The sequence below is a fragment of the Sceloporus occidentalis genome, unplaced genomic scaffold (genome assembly GCF_023333645.1).
Source record: "Sceloporus occidentalis isolate IW3139 unplaced genomic scaffold, rSceOcc1.0.p SCAF_1, whole genome shotgun sequence".
Lineage (NCBI taxonomy): Eukaryota > Metazoa > Chordata > Lepidosauria > Squamata > Phrynosomatidae > Sceloporus > Sceloporus occidentalis.
The window spans coordinates 64,931,203-64,945,486 of NW_028316981.1; the positions used below are offsets into that span (position 1 = coordinate 64,931,203).

Below are 14,284 nucleotides of genomic sequence, written 5' to 3' on the forward strand. Positions count from 1 at the left end.
GCCTGCGGGCAGGGAACTGTCTGATTAAAAATGATAAATGTAAGCCGCCCTGATAGCCATTAGGGCTGAAGGGCGGGATATAAATACCTAAATAAATAAATAAATCATTTTTATTATTATTTTTAAAAAGTACAAAAGGCAGCACTGGGGGGGGAATGGTGGATCTGTCAAAAACGGAGGAGGGATAGTAAACACCCCTCTGCCATTTGTCTCTCCCCCCCCCCCCCCCGAATGAATTGATTCTGAACTGTCGTTCCCACTTACGGAATTCGCTTCAGAATTTACTCTTCTCAGAAAAACCTCTTTCAAAGTACTCTTTGGGAACACGGGGGGGGGGGGGGGGTTGCTTTTGCCTTGCTTCATCACGACACGTTTCGATCACATCGTGATGGGAACCAGTTTCAAATAGGACATTTACACCGAATGATAATTCGCTATTTCAAAGTGGGAACAAGCCCAAACAAACACAACAAAAACAATTCAGGGGGAATCCAGAGCCAGAATACTCTGGGGGCAGCCTAGAGTATTCTAGTAAGTGTAGACCAGCCCTGACTTGCACTATCCAAAGGTAAATGTCCCTTGAGGTAGGAAGCAAAACACTGCCCCCCTCATCATCTTCAGACTTTGGGAGGGTTGTGTGTAGAGCTAGCTGTACTAGCCACAAAAGCAGGTGGTTTATCTCTACACCAAGCCAGCTATTTCCTAAATGCCCGTCTCTTAGGAGTCTTCAAAGTTAGGTGCTGTGGCAGAGTAACCTGGACAATGAGGTGTGGTCTGGTAGAGTCTGACATTTAGAAAGTAACTAGCTGTATGGTGGCTGCTTTGGGAAGTGACAAAGGTTCTCCCAGGGGGAAGGGAGTGGAAAATGTGATACTTCTAGCAATCTACTGCCTCAAGCCTTTGCCTCTCTTCATCTAATAGAAGGGCTGACCCTAGTGAAAGTGTACACCATGGAGAAGAACTTGGAAAAGTTTCTTGTGTTGGGGGGCAATAACCAGACTTCCTGGGAGAGATTTTGGGGGCTGGAGTCCAAAGGTTAACTTTTCCAAGCGTTACCACTGAGTACTTTGACCATCAGTCTGGGCACATTCTTTATACAGCAAGTGAATCAAAAACACCTGCTACACTGCTCTAGCTGCCTCCTGTTGCATTCTGGGATTGGCAGTTTTAAGGAGGGGTATTTAGAATTCTCAGGCAGAGAAGTTCTCTGCCTGAGAATTCTAAATACCCCTCCTTAAAACTGCAAATCCCAGAATGCAACAGGAGGCAGCTAGAGGAGTCAAAGTGGAATAGTAGCACTTTAAGAGTATAGTGTGATAAACATCATATACATATCTTTGATAGAAGAAAATGATGGTATCAGATAATTAATATCTGTTCCTAGTTGTAGGTCTGATAAAACACTGTGTACTTTTTCTATCACATTTTAAAAACCCATATAAAGCTCCTTGTACAGCATAGGTCCTAACTGGAAACCCACTGGGTGATCTTGGGAAAGTCACATAGGAGATTATCAGGCGGGGGACAAAACGTCCTTGTCCCATACTTTACCCATTCTTATAGAACAATTGCGAGAAGATTTTCCTATGATGTTATGCTTATTCCATCATTATCTCGGCCAGAAAGCTTGGTTGACCGCAATCATGTGAAAGACTTTCAAATGACATTGTGCATATCCTGTCATTGTCCCATCACTGAAGTGGCATTGCCTGGCATTTTAGATTAACGGGGGTTCACGTTAATGAAATGCCACTTCAATGATGGGACAATAGTGCTACAATCTGAAAGCTTTCTGCGGGACTGAAGTAAAAAATGAGATAAAGATGAGGAGCGATCCCATCCTTATCCTGTCTGTGTGTGATAATCTCCACCATCTCAGCCTCAGAAGAAAATAATGGCAAACTTTCTCTGGACAAATCTTGCCAAGAAAAACCTGTTATAGATTCGCCTTAGGGTTGCTATAAGTCAGAAATGACTTGAAGATACACAACAACAACAACAGTAGCAGCAACAGATATTGACACAGCAGCATTATTAAATAGTAACATGTCCATTATTCAAGGGAAATCCCTTAAAAAAAAGGACTTGGAAATGTATGCTTGCATAATCAATTAGCATTCCTTTTCTATTAAGTTTGCAATATCTGGTCCTTGACATCTTTGTGGAGAGGTTGACCAGATATCTACAAGCTGTTTTCAAAACATTATCAGGTTAGAGAGGATCTCTGAAAACACACATGTTCTTCATGATTAAAGATTTTCCCTCTGTGCACTAGGTCATAAAAAAACAACCCAGAGACAACAATAATATAATACAATGTACTTCTACCTCGTGTTATTTATAAGCTACCAAAGTGGTTACATCAGAACTAGACTAGATTCCAGGCCTCTGGCATACTAGGACTGTGCCAAAAAAAGAGTAACACATAAGCTCTGTAACACGTCTCAGAGTGAGACAGCTTGAGGGTGGATTTGTAGGGCAATGCAACGGACTTTGCTGAAAATATTTTTCTGCATTGTCACTGTTATTTCTTTAATCTGATACATGGGTTCTACTGCAATTTGATTTTCTCTTTCTGAGTACATTTGCATATGGCCTCTCAAACAGCAGTTCAGCCCAGAAGTAATTCCAACAGCTAAATATCTTTGATGTGCTAAGAAAGAAAGGTGTGGTTAATGGAGTTTACTCCACACTGCATCAGCAATGCAGACAGAAGGGAAATATTTTATGGCTGAAATAATGTCTGTTGTGAGAAACATCATATATTTCCATTGTATATTGAGTTAGTAGCTCATGAGCTAGGGGAAACCCTACCAGGCAGCAGGACAAATAAAGGCAGGAATTAATAAATGTCTGAAAGGTGCAGCTCAATGTTTTAAAGTTCTGCCTAAGGTTGGAGTAAGGGGACAGAATTTGGTGCTCTGTCTCAGGTAGCAAAATGTTTTAGGCTGGTGTCACATGCTGTCTCCTGCAGTTACAAAAACACAGTGCGAAGCATCTTTTGGGGGGATGAAATTAAGTACCCCATGCCATCTTTCAGTATTGTCAGGGAGAGCCCAATACCTGCTGCTTTGCACCCTCTCCCCACGTGTGAAGGAGTGCACAGGCAAATGGGGCAAGAACAGGACTACCAATAGCTGAGCTTAATCCATGTTGGGATGAAAGGTCAGCAAATATTGGTGTCATGACAGAATCAAGGCCAGAGGACCAAACAGTGGCAGAATGGCTCACAATATCAGGCCGACAATGTCCAAAGTCTTGTGGCACAACAGATGCAGACCAGGGTGTAAAATAATAGGCAGAAGAGAAAGTGAGGGAGATGTAGAAATATGGGTCGGACGTAATTATGCGGCAGGGACCAGGACTGCTGCCACACTGTAGGGTTAATGCAGTTTGACACCTATTTTAACTGGGTGGCTCCATCCTATGGAATCCTGGGATTTGTAGCTTGTAGTGACACCAGAACTCTCTGATAGAGAAAACTAAATATCTTGCAAAACTACAAATGCCTTAATTCCATACCATTAAGCTATGGCAATTAAAGCGGTGTCAGACTGCATTAATTCTCCAGTATTGATGCAGCCCAGGTCATAATAATAGAGAAGTACTCTTGGGACCACCTGAGGAGAAATGTGATATCAGAGATGGGATGACACTACACAAAGAGGAAACCTTAAAAGATCATCCATACAGAGTGGTAACAAGGAACCTAGAATCACTGAGTTGGAAGAGACCTCAAGGACCATCCACTCCAACTCCCTTGCCATGCATTCCACCATAATGTCTCCCTGTTACTATACTGTGTTAGGTAACTACAAGCCTCCTACCAAGATGCCACCATGCTTGTAATCCATCCATCCATCCATCTTGGACCACAATGTATGCAGTTACTTATTTCTCAACTGAGCCTGCTTAAATTTAGTTTACATAAATTACAGCCATTTATGTTTAAAAATAGGCTATCATTCATCTACAATAACTTTCCCACATCTAATTCGAATACATATTCTGGGTTAAGGCTAATATGCAGCTGTTCCACATTACACAAATATATGAAAAGCCATCAGGAGGGTTAGTTTATTGCTGTGAGTGTATTGTCAGAGGCCTGTGTGCTACAAAGGAGTATACAATGGCGCTTTACAGACTGCCCAAAAAGGGCAGTCTGCCAGCGCCATCATTTGCTGCGTGGAGCGGCCCCAGTGGCCAAACCGCGCAACCCCCCCGCGCAACAAAAAGAAGCTGCAAAATGCAGCTTCTTCTTGCGGCACCCTTATGACGCCGCAAGGTGCCAATGGCGTGCTTGCGGCGTCATAATGGTGCTGAGACATGCAGACGCTAAGCGCCTGCTATGTCAAAATGGCAGTGCCCGTGTAGAACGGAAAGGATGCCCCTTTCTAACCCTAGTACGTGCCATGAACATACTTTCCACCTGTGCGGAATGGGCCAATGTTTCAGGAATATTATGCTGCTACCTCAAGCCACTTAATTTTTAAGTCAATTTTCATTTACACAGGATTTATTATCAAGATTCCTGGACTGCCTCTTTTTTAAAAGAACATTGATTGGTGTTCTCTTAATAAATCTTTAAGTTATTAATTCATTAGTTCTTTTGATTGATTTTCCTCAGTTCACTAGATTACTCAGCTAATGTTGAAGTTGAGAGTATGATTTAGTCAATGAAGTAGGTTGTTAGAATTAACTAGTATAGGTCTCCCTTGGTCACACTCAGGAAAAAAGGAAGGCCTGCTGCCTTAGGAGAAGAAATACTAAAACTGGAGGAAATGTACTTCATTGCTTTGTTGTTACGCAGACTAATCTGTGTGATTTCCTTGGGCAGACAGCTGGAGAGAGGAAAGAGAGAGAACTTTCCAGAGCCCACGTCAAAGCAGAAGAGCTGGGTTTGCAGACCAGAAGAACTGTATTTGGAAGGAAGAAGAGAGTCTTGGAATGGAATGGTAGGGGAGAGTGATTTGCTTGCTTAGCAGGAGACTATCAGCATCAAATAGCCAACATCCTTTCAGAATTACAGGCTTTTTAGACCTGAAAGGCAGTAGTTTTTGCAATGATTCTGTATTGAAGGAGAGTGTTTGGAGACTTTCTGAGTTGGGGTGGAGATGCATGGTTGCTGCCTTCAGTCATTCCTGCTCCTCTTGTATTGATTATATTCTGCACTGGGTTCTAGTGTATATTATTGTTCAACATACAATATTGTACAATATTATTTGAAATTTACTTGCAACGAATCTCTTTGTAATTTTGCTAGCACAATACTATGCACTTGCAGTGGCATCACTAGGGTTGGCATCACCTGATGAGGCAACACATGGTGTCATCACCCCATTGATCTCCTCCTATACCAGTCCATACATAACCCTTAGTAATGGGTTTTGTACTAATGTTACTAATAAATTGTAATTTCCTTATATCACCAAATATAATGGCAACATTTGTGACACAAGGTAAAAGGTAAAGATTTCCCCTTTGACATGATTGTTTAGTTCTGTCCAACTGTAGGGGATGGTGCTCATCTCTGTTATTAAGTCGTTGTCAAAGATGACCCCGTGGTCATGTGGCCAGCAAGACTAAACACCGGGGTGCACAGAACACTGTTACCTTCCCACCAAAGTGGTACCTATTTATCTACTTGCACTTTTATATGATTTTGAACTGCTAGCTTGGCAGACTAGCAAAGTTAAAATTATACATTGAAATTACAATAACATATGAACAGCCTAAATGTATTTACATATGCATATTTTCATGTGATTAAAGTGAAAATTTTGTTAAGATGTGATGTTTGGAAAGAAAATGTTAAGAAAATGTTTTTTAAAAAATTAAATTTAAATACACAAACACACAGAAGGATGTGGTGGCTTAGTGGTTAAGACATTGACTCTGACAATTGCAAGGTCAGCAGTTCAGCTGTTTGAGACCCAAGTGCCACATGATGGGGTTATCTCCTGTTACTAGTCTCAGTTTCTGCCAATCTAACAGTTTAAAAGCATGTAAAAATGCAAGTAGATCAATAGGTAACCCTTGGGTGGGAATTTAACAGTGTTCTGTGTGCCTCACCATTTAGTCATGCTAGGTACATAACCACAGAGTTGTCTTTGACAATGCTGGTTCCCTTGGCTTAGTAACTGAGATGAGTACCACCCCCTACAGTTGGACACGAATAGACAATTACATCAAAGAGGAAACCTTTATGTTTACCTTTCTGTATACACACATGCCTGAAGCCTCTTCTTTCTCTTCTCACTGAGCCTTGTCCCACTCACAGCATCTCTTCCACTGAGCTCCAGTGTTTGAAAGAAATGCAGGTGAACACCACAACCTGTCTTTGTCCAAAGGCAGATGTTTGGAGAGCAGAGGTGTCACTCGCTTTTCCCTTTATTGATGCCCCTGTGCACTTGAAAAGTTAAGTAAAAACTTTTCTTCAAACTTATCTCCCATTTATTTTTCTCTTAGCTTCTCCCTCTCTTTCTCTTCCCATCCTCTCATTCTGCATTTTACCTACTCATTCCTTCTACTTTTTGTTATTGACCCCCCTTTAATTATACATTTAATATAAAATGAGTACAGAGAACAACAGGATTCTTTGATAGCTGAGTGAAAATGCTACAGTCTGAATTTGGGACTCTGTGTAGTACATCCAAAATATGTGTTCTACCACTGATCTTTGCAAGGAAACAAGAAAAGATTAAGTCCTTCATTTATGTAGCAAAATGTTCTGCATATGCTCAGAGACTAAACAATTTCAGACTAAGAATTCCGCATTCTTAATTCACTGACATATCTTTATAGCTAGTCATTTACTGCAGCATCTACAGTAAACCAGGGATTGTTGCTGATCCCTGCTGGATCAGGGCCCTCTAGTAAATCACCCCTTGTCAACCTTTAACAAACAAGACATTTGTGGAGTGAATAAAATGTACATGCTGGTGGGGATTAAAAGAAAGAAATGTCGGTGAGTCACAAACTGAATTGAATTATTTCTAAACTGAAATTGTATGCTTTAGGGAAGAATTTCCCAATCTGACTATTCCCAGATATGTTGTTTCCAGATATTCCCACCATCCCTAGACAATAATCCTATAATGGGCTTTGTTGTCCATGTGGGGGGGGGGGGGGACTAAATTGGAGGGCTGGAACTTTAAAAGGACAAAAAAGAGACAATTTGAAGGATTCGGCCTCTTCCTGTCTCCCTGCTTCCATTTCTCTGCTCACTCTGGAACTGTCGCTCTGCTGCCCCTAAAGCAGCAGCAATTCATGACCTCTTTCTCTCCAAATCCTTTAATCTCCTCGTTCTCACTGAAACCTGGCTCCCAGCCCATGATACCTCAACCCCTGCTGCCCTTTCTCTTGGTGGTCTCTCCTTCACCCACTCTAGCCGCCCTGAGGGTCGAGGAGGAGGGGTTGGTATCTTGCTATCTAACTCCTGCCAGTTCCAAGTTCTGCCTTTCCCCCCAGCTATCATTTCTCTTCTTTTTTCATCCTATTAGACTCTTTTTTTCTTTTACAGCTCCGGGTTGCAGTTATCTATTGCCCTCCTGGTTCTGCCACCAAGTTCCTCTCAGACTTTGAATCATGGCTGACATTCTTTCTTTCAGATTCAGTCCCCATTTTGATCCTAGGTGACTTCAATATCCACGTTGATGATTCCAATAACCCTACAACGTCTCGCTTCAACTCTCTCCTAGCTTCTTTTGGCCTCCAACCACATTCCAACTCTTCAACACATTCTCTTGGTCACTGTCTTGACCTAGTTCTTGCTGCAAACTGCACCATTTCTGACTGGCTCTTGACTTTCCACTATCTGATCATCATTTAATCTCCTTCGCTCTTACCTATACTCCTCCTCCTCGTCATACTGTTCAACGCCATTTTCGTGATCTTCAATCTGTTGACTCTAACCATCTTGGTCAGACCCTGGATTCATCTCTCTCTTCCCTACATCTTGGAGATTCTGCTGACTCAGCAATGTCTTTATTTAACTCCACTCTTTCCTCAACTCTTGACCGCATTGCCCCTGTCTCTGTACGCACTTCTTCCTCTAAGACTAGCCCTCAGCCCTGGCTTACTCCCATCATCAAGTTTCTCCGGTCCTGCTCTAGAGTGGCCGAACGTCTTTGGAGAAAGTCCAAACAGTGGGCTGATTTTATCCATTACAAATTTATTCTTTCTTCTTTCTCACACGCCCTCTCTATGGTTAAACAGAATTATTACAAATCATTGATCTCCACCAATGAGAGGCGCCCGCAGCATTTGTTCTCCACCTTCAACTCTTTGCTTAAACCTCCCTCTCCTCCTGTCTCTTCATCATTCTCTCCTAATGACTTTGCTAATTATTTCATCTCAAAGATTACCACTATTCGCTCTGAGATAGGCCCTCCTGATTCTTCTTCTGCTCATAATCTTCTATCGCCCTCGCCTAAAAAACTTTCTATGTTTTCTCCTGCTTCTCTGGATGAACTCTCTACACTTCTGATCTCTTGCAAACCTGCAACCTGTTCTCTTGATCCAATTCCTACTCGTCTTCTAATTTCTATAGTTCCCTCTTTTCTGCCCTCGCTTCTCCATATCTTCAATCTCTCTCTCTCTACAGGCTCCTTCCCTTCGGACTTTAAACATGCTCTCATTTCCCCAATTCTGAAAAAAACTTTTCTTGACCTTTCCTCTTTGTCCAGCTATCGTCCGATTTCTCTTCTTCCCTTTCTTTCTAAGGTTTTGGAATGGGTCGTTTACTCTCGCTGTCTTGAGTTTCTTGAAGCCAACTCCATTCTCGATCCCTTTCAGTTTGGTTTCCGCCCACGGCATTCTACAGAGACAGCTCTCACTAAGATCTCGAATGACCTTTTACAGGCCAAGGCTAATGGCCTTTACTCTGTTCTCATCCTTCTTGATTTGTCTGCAGCCTTTGACACCGTTGATCACTGTCTTCTAGTTGATATACTTTCTGACCTTGGGTTCTCAGACTCTGTTCTCGACTGGTTTAGATCTTACTTGTCAGACCGATCTTTTGCAGTGGTCACAGGTGGTCAGACTTTGTCCTCCGTTCCCTTATCTGTTGGAGTTCCCCAGGGCTCTGTTCTGGGTCCCCTTCTGTTTTCTCTCTACACACTGTCCTTCGGTAAATTCATTAGCTCTTTTGGTTTTTCCTACCATCTGTATGCCGATGACACCCAGTTGTATCTTTCCAACCTTTCTCCAAGGCTTGAACAGCAAGTTTTGTCTTGTCTCACAGCTGTCTCGCAGTGGATGCGCCATCGGTGTTTGAAGCTCAACATGTCCAAGATGGAGCTTCTTGTCTTTCCTCCTAAGCCCACCCTTCAACATTCCTTTTCTGTCTCTGTGGACAACATTTCTATTCAGTCAGTCCAGCAAGCCCGCAGTCTTGGTTTTATCTTTGATTCTTCTCTGTCGTGTATCCCTCAGATCCAGACCACAGCCAAGGCTTGTAGATTCTTTTTATACAATAGTGCCAAAATCCGACCTTATCTCTCTGCCTCCACTGCCAAGATCCTGGTCCATGCCCTAGTGATCTCACAACTTGATTACTGTAATGTCCTCCTGGCTGGGCTTCCTCTTTCTCACCTCTGTCCTTTAATTTCTGTCCAACATTCAGCTGCATGCATTATCACATCCGCCCACCGCTCTGACCACATCTCTCCTATGTTGGCATCCCTTCACTGGCTCCCCCTCCCTTTCTGCATTCAGTATAAGCTCTTGCTGTCGACGTTTAAAGCCCTCCATGGACTGGCCCCTCCTTACTTATCAGACCTTCTTTCTCCTCACCTTCCCACTCGGGCCCTCCATTCTGGTAGTCAAGGTCTCCTGTCCCAGCCCAGGATTTCCTCTGCCTCATCTCAGATTCGCCCCTTTTCACTCGCTGCCCCTCACTCCTGGAACCTTCTTCCCCTGCGAGCAAGAGCCATCACTTCTTTAACCAGCTTCAAAACAGAGCTGAAGACCATCCTGTTCAGAGAAGCGTTCCCAGGCATTGCATAATTGTCACTTGCTATTTGATGTTCTTTTGTTGCCTGTTTTATTGAATCATTTCCTGTATTGCTATGTATTTTATATGTATTATCCTACTAGAGAGGCTGGCTGGCTCCAATAGGCCTCCCTGGAAGATGATTAACCATCCATTAAGAAGCCAAGCCCTCCCTCCAGTCCATCTCCCCTGATCCAGGCCTCGGAGGTAGAGAAGAACTGCTGGCCCTCATCCCCTTCCCCACCACCACTCCCTTCTCCTTTTGTGTCGTGTCTTTTTAGATTGTAAGCCTGAGGGCAGGGAACCGTCCAATTAAAAAGATTGTATGTACAGCGCTGTGTAAATTTACAGGGCTTTATAAATAAAGGTTAATAATAATAATAATAATAATAATAATAATAATAATAATAATAATGAAGGAGCCAATAACAAAATGTGTTTTCCTAAAGTAAAAAATGACCATATCATTCTCTGTGAATCCGATAGTTTTACCTCACATTATTATACTGGTCAACAACATCTTATTTAATGATAATCAGTGAATTCAATAGTTTCTACTACTATCTATGGTAGAGAATTAATTTCCCAGTTTTTAATAGTTAACACTATCAAATTAATTTTCAAATCTAATGTTCCAAGGTCAGGTTTGTTTATACTGGAGATAACCTCCAGTGTCACTCTCACCTCAATGATTCTGAGACCTGGCCAGGCCTACTCTGGCATACACTTTTTGTTATATAAAGAAACTGGTGATATGTTGCCAAAGGCATTAAGGTGATCAAAAAGGCATTGGCCAGGCGTTAGGAACTATTGTTGTGTGAGTGGGGGGAAATGGATGACAACCTCCTGCCTTCCTGGATCCTGATGTTACCTCTGATCACTGGTTGGAGATAACACTGGAATTCTCCTGCTGACTTGTCACCCACCCCTATTAAGAAGGAAATTTCCTTCCACTGTGTGTTGGCATGGCCTTTCAGGAACCCCTTCACAGGCTTAACAGATGAAGGCTGGAGCTAGATGTTGCCCTCTCTGGCATCTGTGATACATAGCAATAGCAGCTTTATGATTATTATGATTATTTTCTTTTCTTATATCCAGCCTTTCTCCCAATACAGGGACTCAACCTTCATTTATATACCGCTTCATACTGCCTAAGCAGTCTCTAAGTGATTTACAACTGTAAGCTGATTGCCCCAAACAAGCTTGGTACTCATTTTAGCAACTTCAGAAGGCTGCCAGGCTGAGTTGACCCTGAGCCCCTGGCTGGGACTGAATTCACAACCTTGTGGTTTGTGAGTGAGTGGCTGCAGTACTGGCATTTAACCACTGTGCCACCAGGGCTCATACATGGTGATAATGTTTACCAATCCCCACACTCTCTAGTCTCTATTCATAGGGATGGGGCAATTTAGAAGTGTAAGTGCAAAAATAAGACTGCAATTAAGACGTAGGCCTGTTAGCTTCGAGTCACAATGGAGGTATGGTGTTTCAATGATGCATGCGTCCTAAGAGTCCAGAAGCCACACCAAAGCCATGCTCCAGTCTGGAGCGTGGCTTTGGTGCGACTTCTGGATTCTTAGGATGCATGCATCATTGAAACACCATACCTCCACTGTGATTCAAAGCAGCTTTATTTTGGCTGTCTATAACAGGCCAGAGGGTACTTTCAGATCAGGTACTTATTATGTAATTGTCGTGCCATATGTTTTTGTTTTTGTTTAGGGTGGGTCACCTGTTTTTAACACCCAATCCATTTTCTCCATTTGCTTCTTTCATCTTTTCAGGACTGAGGGACAATCACCAAAACAAGAAAAAAATGTTGAGGAAGAACAGGAGAGTTGCCCATAGTCTTTTGCCAATAGCTAATCCTGTAGAAACAACCCAGAGCTGAATATTGGGGCTCTGAAATTTTCAATAGCGCCTTGGGCTGACCATCATCTTCTTGGAGATCTGATGTAGGATCAATGTCTTCTGACTGTCTATTAGACAGTTAGTATATGTGTATTTGTAAATAACATGCCCTCTAACTGTCCAGGTTCAGCAGGGACAATCCCTATTAAGCCTTTGCTGTTCCACTTTCTCATCTGCTTTCAAAATGTCCCAGTTTCTCCTTCATCTTCCCACATCTTTTCCATCATCCTCAGCTTACTTCAAATGCTGCAAACCAAATTCAGAGTGCAAAAGTAGTTTCAACTCATTTAACTCAGCTGGAGGGAGAGAGAGTCTTGTCTTCCCAGCAGCTTGTTTGATTCCCCACTTCTTTTTCAGGCTTTCCTAAAATCAGTACGCAAATAAAAAGGCTTTTCTGCTTAAAATAGTAGTTTTGTGTGTTCTTTCTTGCCCTCTTTTTGCCTCATCACACCTTTTTAATCTCACTTTGATGTTCTTCAACCATATGTGCCCTGATTTTAATCTGTGAAATGTTGGCGTGCATGAAATAAACACAGTTTACAAAAAGCCATACACCTGCCTGTAATTCTTTCAATAGGGAACCAAAGCTGGGTAATGCCCCAACTCTAGAACCTCTTACTGCTTGGAGAAATCAGGTGTGCAGGTTGAACAGGTATCGTTGGAGTATAACATCAAGTGGCCTTTTGTGGTGCTGTAGGAACTCCTTTTTGTTTTTCCCACTAGAAAGTTTTGTTGCAAGAAAACTTGGCATTTGTTGTTACATGCCTTCAAGTTGGCTCCAACTTCTGCTGACCCTGTCCTAGGGTTTTCTTGGCAGGATTTGTTCAAAAAGGGTTTGCCATTGCCTTTCTCTTAAGTTGAGAAGCATGACTTGCCCAAGATCACCCAGTGGGTTTTCATGGCCAAGCTGGGATTTGAACCCTGGTTTCCCAGATCCCTAGTCAACATTCAAACCACTACACCATAACTGGCTCTCACAAATCTGGCAGTATACTATGTGAAAACGGTGTATGTTTGTTGGACCACACACATGTGACTTGGGGAAATCTGTTGGCAGTTGTTGCCTCTTAGAACAATCACACACAGTGAAACAGACATGGGGACTTGGCAGCAAAAAATACACTAGCCTTATTTCTTACAGTGGTGCAGAGAAATTGCTGAATGTGACGTGGTTCTCATAACCACCATGAAGGAGAATGAACAGTATTTTCCTGTCCAAATACTTTTGTATGTGGATGTGGGCTCCAAAGGCCTTCCAGGTAAACAGGGTGGTGGGAGGGGGAAAACCTGATTTCTAAATTTAATTACCCTTAATTGCTGCAGTGCTGAAGAATGGCGCCCTAGCTTAAAGTTGAGGGAAAAGCCCCAGAGCTATGAGCACAAACTACTGTGCTATATATACAAAAGAATCTTTCAGGCACTCTCACGGTGATCCTTCCATAAGAAAATTGTATTAGACCTCCAAGAAGAACTAAGATAAAGTCAGGAACCTGGGCTGATGTAGCCCTTTGCATATGTGTGTGAGTGTACATGTACGTGTACAAATTAGAGAGACATGTGAGATTCCTGCTGGATGCATGTCTTTGGCAGAGCTTGTAAAAGTTACTTCATGGACTACAGCTTCAAAACCACTGTCAGGTGAATATCTTTCTATTTAAGGAGGCATTTATTGACAGTAGATGATTTTAATAGCAAGGGGTTGCAGTATATATATATTTATTTCACCATATTTTAAATGCCTTTTAATGTTGCTTTAACATGTGCTTTAAAATTCATTAGTTTAATTGTATTTTAAATTTTATATTTAGAGTTTTAAAAATTGTATTGTGTTTTTAAGGTTCTGTGTGACCCCTTGAGTCCAGCACTGGGTAAAAAGCAGGATATAAATAAAATAAAATAAACATTACCAAACGTTACCCAAAAGGTTCCTCTCTATTTTTGAGAATACTGTGTAAGTTCATGATGTGTATGTATGTTGAAGTGAGTGCATATAACAGATGAGGCAATGACTTTGACTGTGTCAGTTTGCTAGTATATAAAAATACTGGGCAGAAATTTTCAAGGTGCATGTGGTTTATCAGTTATAGTGGGGAAAATAAACACTCAAAAAGATCAATCAATAGAAGATCAAATAAGAGGGATTACATGTTCTGGCTCATGGTGACCCATCTGTGCCATGTGCTTTTGAGAACAAAGAAAAGCATAAGCAGCAGAGTCTATCAGTTAATAGGATTACAAACAGTCCACCCTTCCTGGAAGAATCTAGTTACATAAATACTCATGAGGCAAAGTGGTGGACATTTTCAGCAAGGAAAATACTTTAAATGTAAACCATAAAACATTCCAACTCCAACCCCCAATGCTAGTACTGATTCATTG

At 42.0% G+C, this 14,284-nt stretch overlaps 1 protein-coding gene across 3 annotated transcripts in view; it reads left to right on the forward strand.

The window, feature by feature from the left end:
• The window catches only part of LOC149321504 (RAF proto-oncogene serine/threonine-protein kinase), a 142,073-nt gene that overhangs the window by 36,397 nt on the left and 91,392 nt on the right, over positions 1-14,284 (forward strand). The gene's annotated exons all lie outside the window — the stretch shown is intronic.